We start from the raw sequence: 20,586 nt of genomic DNA on the forward strand, positions 1-20,586 counted from the left end.
AGTTACTTCTGATTACTTCCTCCATTGTGAGGCACTGATGGAAATAAGTCCATGAAAGCCAGCCCCAAAGACAGTCACAGTGGGCTGTGTGAAGGAGGGTAAGGCCATGAAGTGAGACCTCGGTGTGGTCTTGTCTTGGCTGGCTACCCCTCAGCTGTGTCCTCCTTGGCGAGCTGTGTCCCCCCTCATCTCTTAACTGGGAAAATAATAGTAATGACTTTGTGGAAGTGTTGTGAGAATCCAATGGTAAGGACTCAATAATTGTGAGTTATTACAGTATATCATCATATATGCTTTTTTTAGTTGTACAAACCTGTTGCTTTTATCCGAGACTCAATGAGAGGGTTCAAGGACTAAGGCTTTATCCTTGAAGGACCTTTGAAGGATATGGGATTAATGAAAGGTCTTTGTCAGAATAACCAAAAACTAAAAGGAACCAGTGAAAAGTCAGGTTTGAACAATTCTGTGAGGAGTAGCCTTGGAAATAAAATGCAATATAGGCATAAAGAAAGAAAAGTTGTTTCTAGGTCAAATTCGATCTGTATTTGCTAACTGGAAAAGGGTAACCAGTCCCTGCTGTTGAAAGAAGTTTAGAAATACTAGTGCCAAAAACCTGCCTGAAACATTCTACTTGTGACCTGTTTCTCATTCTTCATCGTTTCTTTACCACTCCCATATTTCACCCCCAGGCCATCTTCAGTTACAGCACAATGTATGGCAGATTGTATTTCCAAAGCATATAAATGAAAGTCAGAAATAAGGCCACTCAAAGTGTGTCAGTAACATTGGTTTAAATCTTTCTAAAGGCTGGGAGGAGGAGTCTCCCAAATTCTCCCAAATTGTGCCTCCTCCCTAGACTCATAAGTGGTTGTCCCTTCTTCATATGCTAGAATGTCACTAAGTGAAGCTTTGGACCAGGGTGGTGATTGCATTTGAGACAATGACAGCTCCTTGGGATGTCATATAACATTTATTAAGTCAATATGTATACAGATATTTATTTTTAGTTACCCTGTATTTACCTAAATAATATAATGAGCCAGAGTGGCTTACATTTAAAAATGTGATGAGAAGATTTTAATATTTCATTCCATAGCAAACTCTAGAGCTATCCAGATATTGGAGATTTTCCATCAGGTACATTCTGCCGATTCAATAGGATTCATTTGGAGAGGTAGCTTTTTGAAGTGGACAGAATTTTGTACTCCAGGCACATTAATTGGGTTCCAGTCCCAGCTCTGCCATTTACTAGGGGGAGATTCTGGGCAAGTCATTTAGAATTCTTGGGCCTGCATTTTCCTTACCTTTAAAATAAATTTAATGATTTTTATCCTGCTTCAAATTGGCATAGATGTGAGGCTCAAACAAAATAGTGTTTTTGAAAGCACCCAAACACTATAAAGCATTCTGCAAATATTATTATCTAACAAAATATAGAAATGTATGTATAGTTAGTGTCTTCAAGGGATGTTATAAATGTCATAAAACCAAAATGCATGCTATCTCACAACTTGGAAGAGATCAGGATGAAATCAAACTATCTGTAATAGAATGTCCAAATACTAAAATGTAGGTCGTCTCTGATGTTATTTTATTTTATTTTATTTTATTTTATTTTATTTTATTTTATTTTATTTTATTTTATTTTTATTTCATTTCATTTCATTTCATTTCATTTCATTTCATTTCATTTCATTTTATTTGTAGGAGTACATTAGGACTTGGTTCCAGAAAGAATTAATGAGAATTACACAGATTCAAATCTTCTCCATTACCCCATCAGTCATGTCTAATAACTTGCCATGAAATTGCATTGGTTTCTACAAAGTGATTGCATATGCCAGTTCCCCTTTCTCAGCTGAACATGTCATAATACAACCGTCTACCTCAGCATTCCAGTTTTAGGAAAAGGTACGTGTAGGCTTTTTTTCAGAGGGAAGGGTTTAAAAACCTATGTCCTGTATCATCTCCTAAAGAAGGAGGAATTCTTCAGTACTCAGCAAGTAATCTCTTTTGGTGTAGGTAATAAGGAACCTGACTGATAATTGTTATTCTAGGTAGTGTTAAGAATAGAGGCTTGCTCACTTGGTGCTGGTGTATGCAGATAGATGTAATTACAGCAAAGCAAATTACCATACTCTGAAACAGAACAACACAGACAGGAAGAAACACAGATAAAGAAGGCTTTGGCCCAGAAATGAGGAGGAGAGCAAGGAATCAGAGCAGAATATTCCAGTTACCTTTTATGGAAAGAAACAAGAGTGGCAAAATGGAAAGACTTTCATAGAACTGTGGGGTAAAAGGATGGGAGACATGAAATATACTCCCCTCTATATAAAGGTTATTATATGTGTAATGGATTCAATGAGATTGACTGTTTTTTAAAAAGTCTGTTACCAAGAAGAACAAATTTAATAGACTATTAAGAAGAAAAGGACATTAAAAAGCACATATTGATTAAAGCAAAAGTTAAAATTTGGAATATTTACTGTATACAAGTCAGCAAACAAAGTTGACCTAGATACAAGGGTATTACTGGAATTTGTTAGAGTATGCATTGACTGAATTTTGCTATTTTTGTGCAATAATTACAACTAGAATAGAATCAGAAATGTTGACTTAAATCAGTTGATTGAATTAGTTACTTCAGATTATCCTGATATAGCTTGAATACAAATATTTTGTAAAAACTAATAGCATTATTAGGCAAAATTTATATTTTGAGGCACATAGAAAAATCTAAAAAGGAATGCATTTTCAAATTGTGTTGAAATGCATCATCATTTACGTTAATACATTATTCAACTAAAATGTATAAAGAACACACATCACTGAGACTAGTTCTGGGGTCAGAGGGAAGTGGAGATAATAATAATTGTAATGACAACAACAGTTGATAATCCAATTTCTTATATTTCATCTGCCACCATGGTGAATGCTTTACATGGAATATCTTTGATTTCTCACAACATATTAGGTAGGGACACTTATTACCTTGGTTTTCAGATATGAATACTGAAGTCCTGATAACTGAAATAACTTGCTCAAAATTACAATTTATTTAACAGTAGAGTAGGGTTTTTACCCAGGCATTCTCAAGATCATATTTGTTGAAGGTCTGTTAATAACCAAGTATTCAGATAGTATTTACAGTAGTTATCTCAGTGTTCTTAACCTGGGGTGCATATCACACTCACTGGGGAAGCATTTTAAAACCCTAATACTCAAGACCCACAGCAGGCCAATTAAATCAAAACCTCTGGGTACAGGAGACAGGACTTGGCATCAGTGTTTCTTAAGTATAAGCTTCAGTATATATAAATATAATGTAAATATCAGTATTTTAAAAGCTTCCCAGGAGATTTTAACAATCAGCCAGGTTTTTGAATCACTTTGCATTTAATATTCAGTGTAAAATCTATACATTTATATCATTCCTATTTTATTTATGAGGACTCTGAGAATCAATGATGATGACTGACTTGCTCCATCAAGGTCACTTACCTGGTAAATGGCAGAGCTGAGCTGCAAATGCAGTGTTGTCTGGCTCAGGAGCCCACATTCTTCCCGATGCCTTGATGTCTAGCCATTTTAACCAGGGCAATAAATTTACTTGTTCTTATTATTTAGTGTTTATTTTAGAATTTAGCTTTAGCCTCAGGTCTCATCTTACTGTATCCACTGTTGAATACACAGAAAGGGAGCCAGTTAACAGCATCTTTTGAACAATCCCTCTGAGTGGATCATTGTACTCCTTGCTGTGGGAAAGCACAGGAATAGATATGTAAATATTCCCTCTTCAGAGATCTCCACCTTTCTGTAAGGGTTCAAAACCTGAGCTCCATGGCCTGACTTCTGGGTGGCCCATCCAGTTCCATAAATTGTTTGCAAAATATGCATAATTTTCATAAGACTATCCCAGAGGGTCTTGAGCAAAAAAACTTAAGAGCCACTACCCTTCTTGGTGTACAAGGGGTATGGTACCAGAAGCACTGGCCCTTTCTCTGGAGGCGCTTCCTTTGCTTCATGAAGGCAAACCGGTACCCTTCCATGGTGTTTTTAAGCTTGGTAACCTGTTTCAAATCATTTGCAGTTAAGTCTAGGGAAAGCTGTTGCATATGTATGTGGGGTGTGTGTGTGTGTGTGTGTGTGTGTGTGTGTGTGTGTGTGCGTGCGCGCGCGCACATTTAATAAAATGCAGGATGTGAATATAAAACAATAAAGCAGATTTCATTACTGTCTCAGAAACTAGATCTGAACAAGGATTTTCTTGTTTCTAACAATAAAACATTATTAAGAAAAGTGGCTGACAGCACAGTTTTGAAGAATCGTATTCATTTGCACATATCAATGTGTAAAGAAGTTCACACATACATACATGCATCCTACATGCATATATACCATATATAAATATATATATGTATACACACACACAGAGACACACATACACTATATGCATGCGCATATACACACTGGCATATTTTAGAGAAAATTGATTTCATTATTCCATTTCAATTCCTCCTATATAATCCATTATTTTAAAATATATTAATAATTGTATATTTCTATAAACTTAAATGAGAACAAGTTTTATATATGCAACATGATATGGATGATGTACATCTATAAATATGTTCCATTTTCTGATATGTTTGCCTATGCAATTGCATGCACATATTTACTGATATGAGGTATATTGATATTTACAAACATGTGCCTTGTGGACTCTCAATTTGGGGTAGGAAAAATGTTCTTATCTCTGGTGAATTATCATTTCACTTACAGAGCTTGTTAAAAACCTGTCTCCTCCACTCTGATTCTGATTCAGTAGGCCCAGGGTGGCCCTGGCATCTGTGTGTTTAGAAAGCCCCTTGAATGATTATACTTTGCTTGAGAACCACTGCCGTGTCCTGTACACAGGTAGAATGAGGAAGGAAGGATGCCAGACAACAGGTATATGACTAAGTAAAGGAGAAGAGTCCAGGAGAGCTCCTCCCAGGAAGTGGCAATCTGAGTGCTCATTTATGTTCAATCTGTTGAGCCTGTACAGTTTTTATTCTTGTACCTGATTTTACACAAACATAATGCCAATAGTAACAATGTCAGAAGAAGGGAAATTTTTTCTAAACTGCTTGTTTTCTTACTACAACATATCTGACCTACTAGAGGAAATCTTAGCGAGAAAATAGCCACTTTTATGCTACCATTCATTGACCAATGCACTATTTATTAAACTTTATTTTACCGGTGAAGAAAGGAAATCTTACCTTCAGGGAATAAAATAGAATTCCATTTTCTGACCTCCTAGCATAATGCAAAGGGAAAAGACAGCTGATCTCTTTGGGGGAGGGACGTGTCAGGAAGGCCAGAGACAGCTGTCTCAGAAATATAATAGAAAGGTGTCATAGGGACAGAACATAATTTAAAATAAGTGAGTTTAAAGGGAGGGTTTTTTTCCTTCCTTTTTATTTTTTCTTCTCTCAAACATACATAGTTCTTCAGGTAGTAGTATCTTGTGATTAATTTAAAGCTGGTGAAGCTCCTCCCCAAATTCATCTCAGCACCTAAATGGATCATTATCTTCTTTATACCCTATGCTGACTTCTGTCTGTACCTATCTTGCATATAATCACTTGCCAGTATATCTGCCTTTAAATTGTAAGAGCATTGATAACAGGACCCATATCTTTTTTTTTTTTTTTTTTTAATATTTATTTATTTTTGGGAGAGTGCAAGCAGGGAAGGGGAAGAGAGAGGGAAACAGGATCCAAAGCAGGCTCCGTGCTGACAGGCTGACATCAGCAAGCCTGATCCGGGGCTTGAACCCATGAACTGTGAGATCATGACCTGAGCCAGGGTCTGATGCTCAACCTACTGAGCCATTCAGGTGCCCCTAAAAAGTCCCATATTTTGATCTTCTTTTTTTGTTCTCAATAAATGTTTTTTGAATGAATGAATTAACATTTAAATGAGCAAATGAACTATAATGCTTAGTAGTAACTTCTTGAGACTTATACATTTCTTTGAAAATGGGACTTTACCACCTCTCCTTCTGCTGAGTTTTATGATTCGGTATCTACATCACAGATGATCTAGTGTAAGGTTAACTAACAACCCCTAAGACAAAAAGCAAAGATCTTAATGTGTGTGTACTACCTGGATGTAATCATAAAACAATGGTCATCTGTAATTTAGGGAGAGATTAAGTTGTGAAACCCCGGGATCCATGAATTCATGGATTTGTCCTGGGTATTAGAGTCTCTTCCCAGCACGGAAGGTGGAGGTGCACAGAGAGAATGTGGAAAGAGACTATATGGAAAATTTCACAACCCATGAGTGATTAGGGCTTGGACTTTTCTGTCTTCTAGGAAGGCACATTGATGATAGGCAGAAAATCCTTAGCTAGAATTCATCATCTGACAGCTTGGCCAGAGAAATTGTGAATTTATATTGAATCCAAATGAAGTATTAAGACAACATCTCCAGCATCTCTTGTTTAATGAGATTCTGTACCTGGCTATCAGGTCATCAGTCTGATGTACCAGTCAGATTCGAGTTTACAGATGCGGTCTTGAGTAAGGACCTTGAGCTCACATATGACACTTTCCTTTCTTCTTTTGCTCTGATGGCATCCATCAGCTTCCATGGATCTAAGCAGGGAAGTTAGATTGACAAGAAGTTCCATCTTCAGAGCACTCATGCTGTCACCTCCCCCCTCCCAATTTTACATAAATGGACACAAGTATAGTTTCTCAAGAACAAAATGTTCCTCAAACAGGTATGTGTGTCTTCTGCACAATTGCCTTAGTATCTTGTGAAATTTCCAAGGCTGAGTTACAAACTAGGCAGCTCCCTCATCTTCTTAAATATCAGCTATGTAGGCTTGGATCCTCTTAGCAGCCCCTGTCAGGAAGTTGTTCGAAGATGTTTAAACTGAGCAATGAATCTATAGGGAAGGATCTGAATGAACAGCTTCAAAAATGAACCAAAATTGAACTCGAATCATGTCATTGATCTAACAATCACTGAGCCCCACACAGACAAACTCATCTATTCTCTGCACATATGCTCACACACTGAGGTAAGCATATGGAAGATACCCACTTGCTTCTACCAATGGAAAAGGAGAAACAAAGAGAATGTGTAAAAATTTTTCAAGATCTGTAGAGGCTTGACAATAATGTGTCTACCAAAAGTCTTGGCTTTCTCCTTGTTCTCAGTCTCTGTCCATTTGAATAAAATGAAATTATGGTATTAATGTAGAAGAGAAGCATGTTTTGGAAGACTTCAAACTGTTCCAGTCTTTAGACATCAAAGCCAGGGTTTCAGCAACATTCCAAAAGGCAGCCCCAACAGTGTTCCATAGGCCATGCCCCTAAAGGGCCTGTTATTCTCAGAATTTCAGAATGCATATGACTCTTCCAATTCAATAGAGGCAGTTATGCATTCACCTGTCTCATACACTGGTATTTTCTCCACATTCAAGTGTGCTGACAATATACAGCATCTTTGTGGCTCCCAGAGTTGATCTCATTAACTGGTCTCTCTTAAGCCCACTCAAAACCCTTGACTCTTAGTTTAGATGCCAGTATGTCACCCTCATAATATTCATTCTCACAGAATTCTGAATTCCTCAGTCTCCTACACAGCTCCCAAAGCCAGCTTATTTCACTGCTGAAAAATACCTCAGTGCTCTGTCATTGCTGATACTGGTTTCTCCACACTCCCCCAGAGATAGTTCACAGTATACATGAATGCTATCTCAAGGTAGGCACCCTTTTCCTAACTGGAATTAAAAAAAAAAAGTTCAGAGTGTTGTAACATTTTTAATGAAGTGCACATAATGAAGTCAGTAATCATTTATTGAGTACTGACTACATATCCACTGCTGAGCTACACATTGAGAACAGAAGAATAATAAAGTATGGTCGCTGCCTCCACGAGTCTACAGAGGGCATGCTAGGGAGCAAGGGGCCAGCCTAGTAGATGCTGGGAAAATAATGTAAGTCAGCATAAACTCCAGAACTAAAGTAATGCAATGATTCATAAGACAGATATTAATTGAGGGGCACCTGGGTGGGTTAAACAGCTGACTCTTGATTTCAGCTCAAGTCATGTTCTCATGGTTTGTGAGTTCAAGCCCCACATCGGGCTCTGCACTCACAGCACAGAGCCTGCTTGAGATGCATTCTCTCTCTCTCTCTCTCTCTCTCTCTCTGCCCCCCCATGCTCTCTTTCTGTGTGTCTCTCTCAAACATTTTTTTAAAAGAAAGATATTTGTTGAGCATCATATTCTTTGAAAAGTGTTGTACTTAGTGCTAGAGGTAATGAAAGTAGGTTTGTAGCATGACGACTTGTATGAGTTTGCAGAACTAGTGTAACAAGACAAGTGGTCGCTTAAAACAGCAGGTATTTACTTTCTCACAGTTCTGGAGATTAGATGTTCAAAATCAAAATCAAAGTGTTGGCAAGGCCATGATCTCTCTGAAACCTGTAGGGGAGAATCCTTTCTTGCCTCTTCTAGCTTCTGGTTGCCAGAATTTTTTGGCATTCCTTGGTTTGCAGCTACATTACTCCAGTCTCTGTCTCTGCCATCACATGTCCTTTCCCTCTCTCTCTCTCTCTCTCTCTCTCTCTCTCTCTCTCTCTCTCTCTCTGTGTGTGTGTGTGTGTGTGTGTGTGTGTGTGTGTGTGTCTTTATATGGCCTTCTTGTAGGGATACTAGTCATTGTATTTAGGGCCCACCTTAATCCAGTATGACCTCATTTTAACTGTTCACATCTGCCAAGATCTATCTGCGAGTAAGGTCACATTCTGAAGTTCCTGGTGGACATGAATTTTAGGGGGATACTATTTAAGCCAGTACATTCCTTAAAGATCTTGTCTTTTTGAAGGTTACCTTATGAGGTTCATACATGGTGTGCCCTGGCTGTTCAGAGAAGGAGGGCCAGTGTTCATGTACAGACTCTAGAAGGGCTACATGGGTGTAGGTCTGACCGTTGCCTCATTTTTTCAGCCTATGGTATCCAAAATAACATTTTAGACTGCAATCTATTGTGTGCCAGGTGCTGTGCTGTGCTAGCTCTTACTTGCTTGATTTAATCTTATCTTCACAACTGCATTTTCAGTGAATATTATTCTTTCCATTTTGTAGGTGGAAACTATCTCAGAAATTTTAAGTCACTTCCATGAGTTAAAGTAGGAGCTGGGACTCAAACCAGACCAGCTGCAAAGTCTGTTCCTCAGGCTGAACGTACACATTTCTGGTGGAGAAAACACACCTCACATCAGTCACCTTCTAATTTAGACCATAGTTGAAATATTTGTCATTATCATATTTGAAGCTAGCCAGTATGGACCTGTCATTCTGGGCATGCACACTGCATTGCAATTTGCCAGATCAATTAATTATTTCTTGGCATCTGAGAGAGAGGAGAAAATCAGAGGCATATCAGAATTTATCATCTTTATTGAACCTCCAAACCCTTTAAAGATCGTAGTAGTTATTTTGAACTTGTTCATATTTATGTGGTCACCCTCCTACATCCTCCTTGTCTTCCTTTGTGTTTCTAGTGTATGAACAGGACAGAGATGGTTACTGCATTCATTGCAGGGTCCATGTGAAACGCTGCAGTCACCCATTGGATTTTATAGACTGAAACATTTGCAGTATTGTACTGGTAATTGTCAAGTGTCAGGTGCAAGAATCCACAGTAGAGTAAGTAGGTATCCAGGGAACCAGTGTCCAGTCTGATCTCTTCACCAACTTAGTGTGTGAGTCAGGAAAGGTCTCTTCATGGCCAGATCCTACCCATGGACCTGTTTCATTTGGTAAAGAGTTTTTCAATAAGTTTTGGTTTTGAATGCCTTAAAGGAAGACAGGCTTCCTCCAGGTTCTCACAAACCTCACCCCTCCTCATGTACCCCTGGCCTGAACTATGTGTTTATGTGAGCACTGGAGCCCGTGCAAGTACTTCTGTTTGCCACCCTTAGCTTAGAACAGTGGTTCTCAAAGTACAGACCCGAGGAACCTGTTAGAAGAGCAAGTTCTCTCCTCCTCTAGGCATGATGACTCAGAAATTCTGGTGGGGGGACAGCAATCTGTTTTAACAAATTTTCCACATTATTCTACTGTACTCTGTACTTTGAGAACCACTTAGAGATAAGTTTGAGTTTTTCACAGAAACTCTTGCTTTCTCGGAAGACTACCTGCTGATGAACTTCTCTTACAGCCTCACGGCCTACAAAGGCACCTTACCATACTGTTTTCTCACATGACTGCATCAGCAGTGATTGGGGGGAGGGGATGCTCTCTCAGCTCTACTCAGAGATGCACAGCACAGTGGCTTGTTCAAAGGGGTACCTGCCAGTGCACGGCATCTCCAACCCAAGCCCTTTTTTCCTCCACACATCCCTGCTTAACGACAGATTGTTTTGTATATTGGTGAATAAATACAAACAAGTGCTTTCAGTTTGTCTGGCGGGGTTGAAGAAGAAATTATAAAAATTGTTACTCTTGCACTAATGCACCATTTTTTGTTGTTTTTCATTCATTAATTGTTCTCACTCATTCAGCAGTTAAAAATGCCAGTGCTACAGCAAGCACTATGCTATGTGATTTTTAAACTTAAAAATGTGCAAAGCACATGCATATTCATGAAAAAAAAACATCTTTTCAACTCCTAAGAGATAAGCAACAACTTATTTTACAGCTGTAAAAATCACATAATTGGGGCCAAAAATCGCATATTGTCTACCAGGCTATACTGACTCTGAGAGGGGTTATATTTAATGGTGTGAATTAGCATAAGTAAAGTAGGTCTTAAATGTAAATGCAAATGTATAGCATGCCCAGAAAGGAATTCCCTCCACCTTCCTTAATTGGGCAGGTGAAAACATGTGGCAGGGATACTTCAAGTCAGCTTTTCGAAGATGTGTTTATTGGCTCTTTGTCACTGTTTAAAACTCAGAAAAAGTTAAAGGGATCGTCAGGAGGGGCTTAAATAGCCATTACATCCATCTGTCTGGCCGTCCATCTGTCTGTCCATCCAGTTATTCACTCATGCCCACAATGGTTATCTATTAAATGCCACTATATATCATGCACTGTGCTGGGCGCCGATGAACAAGACAGATTCAGAACCTCCTAAAACTCTCTGTACGGAAAAACAAAACAGCCAGATAATTAATTTACTAAATTAATGTAACAATTGATTAATAATATAAATAGTAAGTAAATATTTAACTACACTGTGAAAGAAAAAAATATAGTGTGTACTAGGAGCCACACATTTGGGTACCTCGTCTACTGTGGGGATTGTAGGAGGACTATAGTATTGAAAAAGAGAAAATAATCTGTTAGATGCTTTGATTTGTTTGGGGAATCAAGGCCACATTCCATGGTGGGCATTAGTTGGAAAACCATAAACAGTGAGAGTCAGAAGAAACATTAGATGCTATATATCTGTCCCACTTTAAAAAATGAGGAGACCAGGACCCAGAAAAGGTGAAAGGAGGTTACTCAAAGTTACAGTCAGTGACTGGAAGATGTGTGAGTAGACACTGGCTCAGGCCTCCTTACTTGTAGGTTAGGGATGAGGATGTGCCTCTCTCAAAGACAGGGGAAATGGCAATATGATAAAAGATATCTCCCATGATTAAGGGTGGGGTGGAGTGCCAGGCTTGGGAATAGTAGAATGAGTCAGCTCAGTGGATGGAAGGAAAAAAAAAGGAGTGAAAGAGAGCAACAGACCCCATGGAGCAAGAGTCCGTGAACCGTGTTACCCCTGTCACTCCCTCTTAGTCACTCAAATGTTTTGCTCGTTCTGCCTCTCTTTCAAAAGCAGCTGCTGTAACTGGGATGCAGTGCAGTAAAAGCACATCATGATCCACTTTTTCATTTTTGGATGGAAAGAATGACTAAGAGCCTCCTAGTTGGGCAATTATCTTGCTGTCCATGTGTGGCAATCTAAGTCTGTGGGATCGAAACTTGTTGCTTTATGCCAGTCTCTGTTCTGGTATAACTTTGACCCCTGAATGTGTGGGATGGTGAGGGGAAGCTCTGAGAATCATCCAGATATAACATATGTGAAATTCCATGTGGGTACCACATGCTGGAGAGATCTTGCTGTGCCCCAAAGGTGAGACCAGATGCAAAACAGACATGATATGGCTGGAGGAAAGAAAAGGTGGACAGGTGGAAAGTAGAATGAAAGGTCTTCCTTTGGCTGTTAGATCCTCAATTTTTTTTTAGATCTTAACTCAGAGAACTAGATTGTATTACTGGGCTCCTAAATTTTTTTGTTGAAAAGGTGGCAGCTGAAGAATAGTCTTCATAGGTGTATTTAAAATATAATTTAAATGTTTCAGAGGATCTGCTTGTCAATATTTTTTCTTAACTTTTGTTGTTGTTTTTTTTTAAATTGATTTCAGCTATACAAAGACTCTTTGGAATTGATATTACATCTACTTCATGACTGGGAAAATGAGTCACAGAAAGGCCACATGACTTGCCCAGAGCTACTGGTTACTAGTTGTATGTCTTTTCCCCACTACTTCACACTAAAGGAAAGCTGTATTAATAGGAGGTGATTAAAGGTAGAGAGAAATCCAGAAGACTCATGGAAATGAAAGACAGATAGGTCTTTGAGTTTCTCTAATGAAAGGTAGGGGGCAATGGATTTAAACCAGGAGCACACACTATGATTAAATTTTGAAAGAAACACTGAGATTTTAAAATGTATGAAGGGCTTATGGGAGTAAAGAACTAGAAAGAAGATAGGAGCAAGAACAAACGGTGGAGATAGAACAAAGCTGTGAGATGTGTGCCCGGTTTGTTTAGGCTTCAAAACTGTCTAAGTTTACCGACTTTTTAAGCTCACCCTTTCAAGAGGGATGAAAGAAAGGATGCTGCTTCCGTGAAGTTTGTTTGTTTTCTTCTCTCTTGTGTCTTTCCTGACAAATGTATGTGCATGTGTGTGAATGCACACACACACACACACACACACAAATAAAGTGGAAACTGAGAGAAGTCGGTGGGTGGTGGAGAAAGATGGGGCAGAATCGGTACATCAGGGGGCCTGAATCCATGTGAGATCAAGTTCATAGCAATTTCCCCAGGAGACTGTATCATATTCCAGTGAACAGAGTACAGCAGCAGGTTGCCATGGCAACAAAAGGCTTGAAATATTGACTCTGACTAGCAACAGGCCAGTGAAACAGCCTAACTAGGATTTATGGCACATTATAGTGTGAAAAGCAGGAGAAAATTACTGTAAAGGCAGGAATTATAGCACAACAGAACATATAAACTCCCAAATCCATCTTCCTAATTAAAACTGAATACTCAGGGGTAGAGCGCATAGTAAGACTGTTAGCTTAAATGGGGATGTGTTATCAGTGCTTCCTTATAAAGTTTATTGTCCTCAAGACTAACTGTGTATGTATTTGGAGAGCAAGAGGGAGGGTGATATAGAGGAGGGATCGAAGCAAGAATCCTGGTCAGTTAAATCTCTTCACCTTTATTCTTGGTGACATAAAATTTCCTTACATTCTAGTCTCAGATCTCACAGGCTTTTCTGAGCCAGAAAAGGCTCAGATTCCTCTATATGTAAATAACTCCTCACTTTCAGGCCCAAAAGTCCAGAAGAGGGTATCATACTCAGTTTCATTAGAACTCACCATGGGGTGGGGGAGAGAAAAGGAGGATTATAGATGAGGTTTATTGTTGCAAAAAAAAGATCTTGGGTTTCCTGACCCCATACAACAAAAAAATACCTTACTCTCTATAACAGATTTCATCAAAGTAATTTAAGAGATATTAGATTAACTTCCTAAAGATATTTCATATTCTAAACTCCTGATTGAAAGAAAATAGAATAATCTTCTATGTATTCTATGTGTATACAAGGTATGTCCAGTTGGGCAAATGTATGTTTACTGTAGAGAGATGGAAATCTAGGCAGATTCCACTTTGGTAAGTGACAGATGTACAAATGTAGAGGAAAAAGACCAAAACTCAAAATCATTATTCAATAGACAAATGGCTATTAACACACCATGCCATTTAGAAGTAGTCAAGGAAAATCCAAAAACACAAGTTCAGCATAATTCTGATGCATTGTTGTGTAAACTATGATGCAGAACAGAAGCCAGAGGCAAGGGGGATTCCTCTTCTAGGGTGCATATGGCTATTCAATAGATGAGTTTCAAAAACATGGTCCCTAGTGTTCTAAGGGGATCCAGATAGGAATTGAGGACAACAGTTAAGGAAAAGTAAGCAAAAATAAGTGAGATGTTGCTCAGACCTAAAGAGCACCAAGAAGGTGAATCCCAAGAAGCTGAAAACAGGTGCTCCTTGGTCAAGTTCAACCCACAGATGTGTTTTGCTTAACCAACTTTTTAAAAAAAAATATTTAATGTTTTATTATTTAGAGAAAGACAGAATGTGAGCAGGGGAGGGACAGAGAGAGGGAGACAGAATCTGAAGCAGGCTCTAGGCTCTGAGCTGTCAGCACAGAGCCTTACCTGGGGCTTGAAACCACGAACCATGAGATCATGACCTGAGCTGAAGTCTAACACTCAACTGACTGAGCCACCCACATGCCCCAGTGAGTCTCTTAAGATCCCAGAGAGATTTTTTTTTTTTAAGTTTATTTACTTATTTTGAGAGAGAGAGACAGAGACAAAGAGAGCACGTGCAGGAGCAGGGGAGAGGTAGAGAGAGAGGGAGAGAGAGAATATCAAGCAAACACTGTGCTGTCAGTGTGGAACCTGATGTGGGGCTCAATCCCACAAGTCATGACATCGCAACCTGAGCTGAAATCAAGAGTTGAATGCTTAACCAACTGAGCCATCCAGGCATCCCTCAACCTTTTTATTCAGGTCTTATCAACCTGCCCCTAAGCATTTGGGTTTGTGATGCCTCCGTGTCTTCCCCACAAGTCTTACTTTATGTGAAAACCTTTGCCTTTTTATAATTCTTTTAAGTGCTCCTAATCTCTCAGATTCTTCTTCGTTCTCAGTCTGGAGGTCAGTCAGGGAAAATGGGAGAACGATTATTCTACAGTGGTTAAGTATTCATCATTTATTCAATCAGCCATTTAACAAGTATTTATTGAATACCTACTAAGTTTTGACAAATGCTAAGAATACACCCATGAACATGATCAATGCAATCCTTGCCCATCAGGGGAGGGCAGACATTACACAGATAATTACATAATAAATATGTTAAATATGCCAAAGAAAGTGCAGAATGTTCTGAAAATTATGATTGTTTAACCTCATTTGTATTTCCCTTATAACTGTAGTTGCCAAAGGAGCCCTACCTGATATTGGCTAGGTTTATTGTTTTTTTTTTTTTTTCTATTTTAAATACAGGGCCTGGAGGACATTTAGAAGACTTCTAAATAAATGTCTATATCTGTGCATTTTCATGTTTTTCACTTCTTTGTCCTAAAGTTGCAGTTTAGGAAAGAATTATTTATTGAGGCTTCTTAGCAATTGTGATGAGTTAATGCAAGGTTCTTCTGCAGCAAAGCAAACATATGTAGTGAATATGGTTAAGCCATATATGATTAAAGCATTATTTATGCTTTATTTATAAGTATTTGCTATTGATAATAGCTCCCCAAAGCAAGATTCACCAGTATTGCTACAGCATATGGGACTTCTGCTATAGATTAATAATGCCATGATATTTTCTTTAATGAAGGTGGAAATGATTGCTTTATTTTAACAAAGGGACCTCTATGTCCCCCCTGAGTTTGAGCCTTGAATGTAGACGATCGGGGATGCTATATCACAGCTGTCACCATGCTGATAATGACTCTCACTGGGATTTCATAATTTCTGCCCACAATCCATTGTTTCCTCTCAGGAGATATGGAGCAAATTTATAGGGAGATTCTTCAATCCAAGCACAAAAGAGGATTTTTAATTTTTTTTTTGTCCTCACACATTTGGTTATTTGACTGTCTCTCATTCTTCACATTTCCTTTACTTTTGTGTTTGTGCCTGTTTCCTACAGTGCCAGACACATAATGAATGCTCAGTATTAGGTATTAACAGATAGTATTATTACATGTTATTTACTCCTTTGTTTTAAATAACCTTTCATTGTGCTTCTAATGCCCTCTTGTTCTTATTAGTTGGCAGAACAGGCATAGCAATGCTAAAAGCAATTAAGACAAATGATAAAAAAAAAATAAAATAAAAGCACAGAACTAACTGTGGGAGTTCCTGGTGCTGCCACTTTCTAGCTGTGCTTTGGGCAAGTTATTCAAGTGTTCTGTGCCCTAGAGAGTAGCTGGCAATGTATGTGCTTTACTTAGAACAGTACCCCACTCTTAAGGAATGGAATGCATGTATTAATTATTATTATATTGTTGCAGGTGTACAGAATTTCATCCACACACTGATATTATGTATTGGAGGAATATTATATTTAGAGAGTTTAGATCTTGTTTTATTTGAAATAGAAATGGAATTCTGAGTTTGCAGCTGGTAAACTGAAATTAAGCCAGGCCTCAGGCCCTTTGGTTAATCAAGCACATATTGCAGTGTTGAATCATCTATCAATATCCTTCCAGAAACCCAATGGGGGAGCTCCTGGATCCAGGACTATAATATTGTGTGCCCAGCAAGGAACACATGCCCAACACATAAGGAGTACCCTGCAAGCGTTTGTTGAACTGCACTGAACATGGTTTCTCTTTGAATATGATGCAATTTAATATACTCAAAGGAGGAAGACTCATGTCTCCCTTCTTCCTCACTGCTATACTCGACCAGTGTCAGAGTAATACTCTTATTCAGTCATGTTGGATGCTTCAGAGTCCAACCTGAGTCTTTTAGGACATAGTAAATGAACTGAATTTTTACATTCTTGAAGGGTAACATCACTGTGGTTAGTGTTGATTATAACATGGCATGAATAATTTTTCACTGCTTGCAATTTTTTCTGTGAATTTATAGAATTGTGAAAACATTTTTTAAAAGTAATGTGTAATATTTCCAATTTTACCTTACATTCATCCTGTGAATCTAGCCTAAAGTGCTTACAGACACCCTGTTACATATTTTTAAAAAGAATTTTTACTAGGAAGTTCACCTGGGCCAGGTGAAAATGTTTACATAAAAGTCACTCTAAATGCAAACATAGAAACCCATTTTACTTCTCACACCACCCCTCCTGACTGCCCCTGATTTCCTCCTCCATGTCCCTAGACTTCAGCTTTTCACCTTCTTTCCTCCCAAGAGCTGGTTTTCTTCCTCCTAGGAGTCCTTCCTGATATCTCCCCCTCCCCCACTCCCTTTTCTCATCATCTGTTCTGTCCCTGGGACTTCTTGTCTTTTCTGTTAGCTACACTTATGATAAAGACTTCTTTGATGCTCAATGCCTCCGAACATCATTAAATTAAAGTAAGTTCACCTTTTTTTGCCCTTTTATTAAAACACACTTCTACCTGTTAAATTAGTTACCAGAAATCTGTCTCTGGATAACAAATTCTGCGGAATTTTCCATCCAAGTGATTAGATTAGATTATGTCTAAATGGGTGCCTCCTTCTTATCTGAATCTGAGTAGGAGTATCAGAGACTGTTAACACCTTCTACTGGGTAAACTGTTTGCAGCCTTCTCAAAGTTAATTAATATGTAAATACTTGCTAAGGGAAGGTAACACATTTTTCAATTAACATACCAATAGGAGCTCAGGGCATCAGATTATAGGTGTGTGTGCATATATGTGTATGCCTGTGTGTATATAAGTTCCTCAGTGTTTCGCCTGGAATAAATTTGAAGTTAAAAAATACAGTGTCTAAATTTTGTAAAGACTCCTATGCCAAAAGTAATTCCATGAGCTGGGGCATATTCATCTCAATCCTCCACCCCACCCCCACCACCCCATTTCCTATTCTCCAGCGCTTTGTGGTTAGTTCACCAGCCCCAGCTCCTCTCACTGACCTAGAGTAGACTATTTGTTTGCTGCTTTGGGAGCTTTTGATTGGAATCAGAAGGGTCTCATATTAATGTCATGAACATTTTCATCCTCTCTTAAGGGTTCCAGCCACAGGGTTCTCTCCTCCCACCACTTTTTTGTTTTGTCTTTGGGTGAAGAGGAATAGGTTACGTATATATTTGTCATAAATTTTAAGTCTACAAAATGGCCATCTTCACACTTTCTTTAGATTTCTCCCACTTCTTTTTTTTTAATGTTTATTGTTGAGAGAGATACAGAATGTGAGCAGGGGAAGAGCAGAGAGAGAGAGGGAAACGCAGAATTTGAAGGAGGCTCCAGGCTCTGAGCTGTCAGCACAGAGCCTGATGTGCGGCTCAAACCCACAAACCGCAAGATCATGACCTGAGCTGAGGTTGGACATCTAACTGACTGAGCCACCCAGAGCCCCAAGATTTCTCCAGCTTCTATTTAAGGTTCCTCTTGCTACCTTGAGCTCCATATTTGGCTGTTACAATCAGAGTGATGTAAAGAAAGAGCACCTTCAATATTGAATGTCTAACGTAAGTTTCATAAATCTTCCTCTTTGCCATAAAATGTAATGTTTACTTGAGCTTCTCTCTCTTCTGTCTCCCCCTTTCCCTCCTTCAGCTTAAATCAACCACACATATTCACTTATTTCATCTTCCCATTAATTAAACCCTCCAGGGTCCTAATGTTGCTTTCCTTTCAACACTAATTTGTTAAGTTATTTCTAACACCACAGTTTTCCAAACTGCGTCAAAAACTCAATCACTTATGTATTATTTGTAGGGGCTTCTTTAGTGTGTATGTGTTTAAAATGTAGTCACTTGATAAACCTATTTAGTCAACTATTCCCAAATGGTCTGGGAGGATTTGTCTTGTTTTTGTTTTGTTTTTGTTTTTGTTTTTCCAGAACTCGATGCCTGAGATCCTAAAGCTTGATCTTTTCTAGGAATGGCAAAAATACTCAGAGCGATAATATCAGGACGCACTTAAAGTCACAGGCTTCTGATTTGGATTCTGGCACCACTTGTTATATGACTATAGCAGAGGAAAAATAATTTTCTCTCTATCCTTCTAGGTTCTTGGCTGAGACTACCATATAATAAAAGACAGGAGAAAACAAATAGAAGTTTAATAGCATGTATGTCTCCTGTATACATGGGAGATACCAGGAAAACTGAGTAACTCTTAGAAATGGCTCAAGCCATCATCTTAAATACCATCTATATCTAAAGACAGAAGGAAGATGGGGGAGATGGCAGGGGGTGAGGGGAGGGTTGGGCAGAAGGAGCTACTTATGGGAGATGAGCAGGGAAGGCATAGTAAATAAGGATAAGGACATTATGCAGACTTAAATCTTTGACTTCTCCATTGATAAGAACTTCTAGAGATTCAGTCATATTCTGGTACAGGTAGGGAGACACCCTTATAAATGGAGATTTCCCTTGTAAATACAAAAGGCTAACTTCTACTCAGTTTTCAGAGCTTCTCTTGATGTCTGCTTGTTTAAAAATAACCAGTTTAACGTAATCCCATGCCAAAAAGCCTATTTTGGGGTGGCAAATTTTGCTCCCCTTTATAAGCTTGAGCAAAATTCTTGAATTCTCTGATCTTCACCTTTATCATTTGTAAAATAGAGGTTAAATAGCTTTTATGTCCCAGGTAAGGTCCAAAAGCCGGATTCTTTGCCCATTAGAATGATATATTATTCAAATTGTCATTCATTTATTCATTCATTTACTGTACTCACCCATTTATCACTTCTTTGTTGAGTTCAAGCCACTAGTCCTAGGTAATGGTGATACTGTTTTATGTTTTAAAGCATGCCACAAGTTTAACACATTCTTTCATGTATTATCTTTTTGGAGCCTTCAGGAAATATTTTACAGGGCTGTGGAGATATATCATCAAATATAATAAGTGAATTTACCCACAGCCACCTAGCTAGTAAAAGGTATGGTCCACTGACCTCACAGTCCTTGCTTTTCCACTCCATCTTTTAGGTTTTGCACAGGATGATTTTCTCCAAGCAGTTGCTGTAGGGGTCCTGCTTATAATCTTTATGAATGATTGTGTTGCCAACATACATGTCAGATGTTGCAAACACATGGCTCACTCCAAGGACGGCCTGTGCAATATTGTACAATATTTAATAATTGGGGTATTTCATACCACAATCTCGTTTTCTAGCTTCTTTTGAAAAACTAGAGTATTTGACGTTACTGGGTTTCTAATCAGACCACGTAATGACCAGCTGTAGCTGCCCTGTTTGATTGAAGCATATGCTATCTCTTCTTAATTACTCCCTGATACTATAGCATACAAAGAACTTTTAAAACAACCCTGTGCTATACTGCTATCTTGATTTTATAGCAAGTTGCCTGAAACCATATATAAGCACAAATGTGAAGGAGATGTGGCTCCAGGCCTATTTAGGGCCAATAGATAAACAGATTGATCTGAGTGCATTATGATGTATGTATAAAAGCTATACACTATGTGCCATGTTAATATCAAAGAGCATGTGATTAATTTTGTCTGTGGCTTAGACATACCTCTGTCATTATAAGGAATAGTGTGATTAACATGGAGCCCTACTCA

General features: G+C 38.5%; 1 protein-coding gene across 37 annotated transcripts in view; it reads left to right on the plus strand.

The window, feature by feature from the left end:
• NRXN3 (neurexin 3) overlaps positions 1-20,586 on the plus strand; it is a 1,570,655-nt gene that overhangs the window by 1,129,958 nt on the left and 420,111 nt on the right. The window lies entirely within an intron of this gene.

This window comes from Panthera pardus, unplaced genomic scaffold (assembly GCF_024362965.1).
Source record: "Panthera pardus isolate Hobbes unplaced genomic scaffold, ASM2436296v1 HiC_scaffold_24, whole genome shotgun sequence".
Lineage (NCBI taxonomy): Eukaryota > Metazoa > Chordata > Mammalia > Carnivora > Felidae > Panthera > Panthera pardus.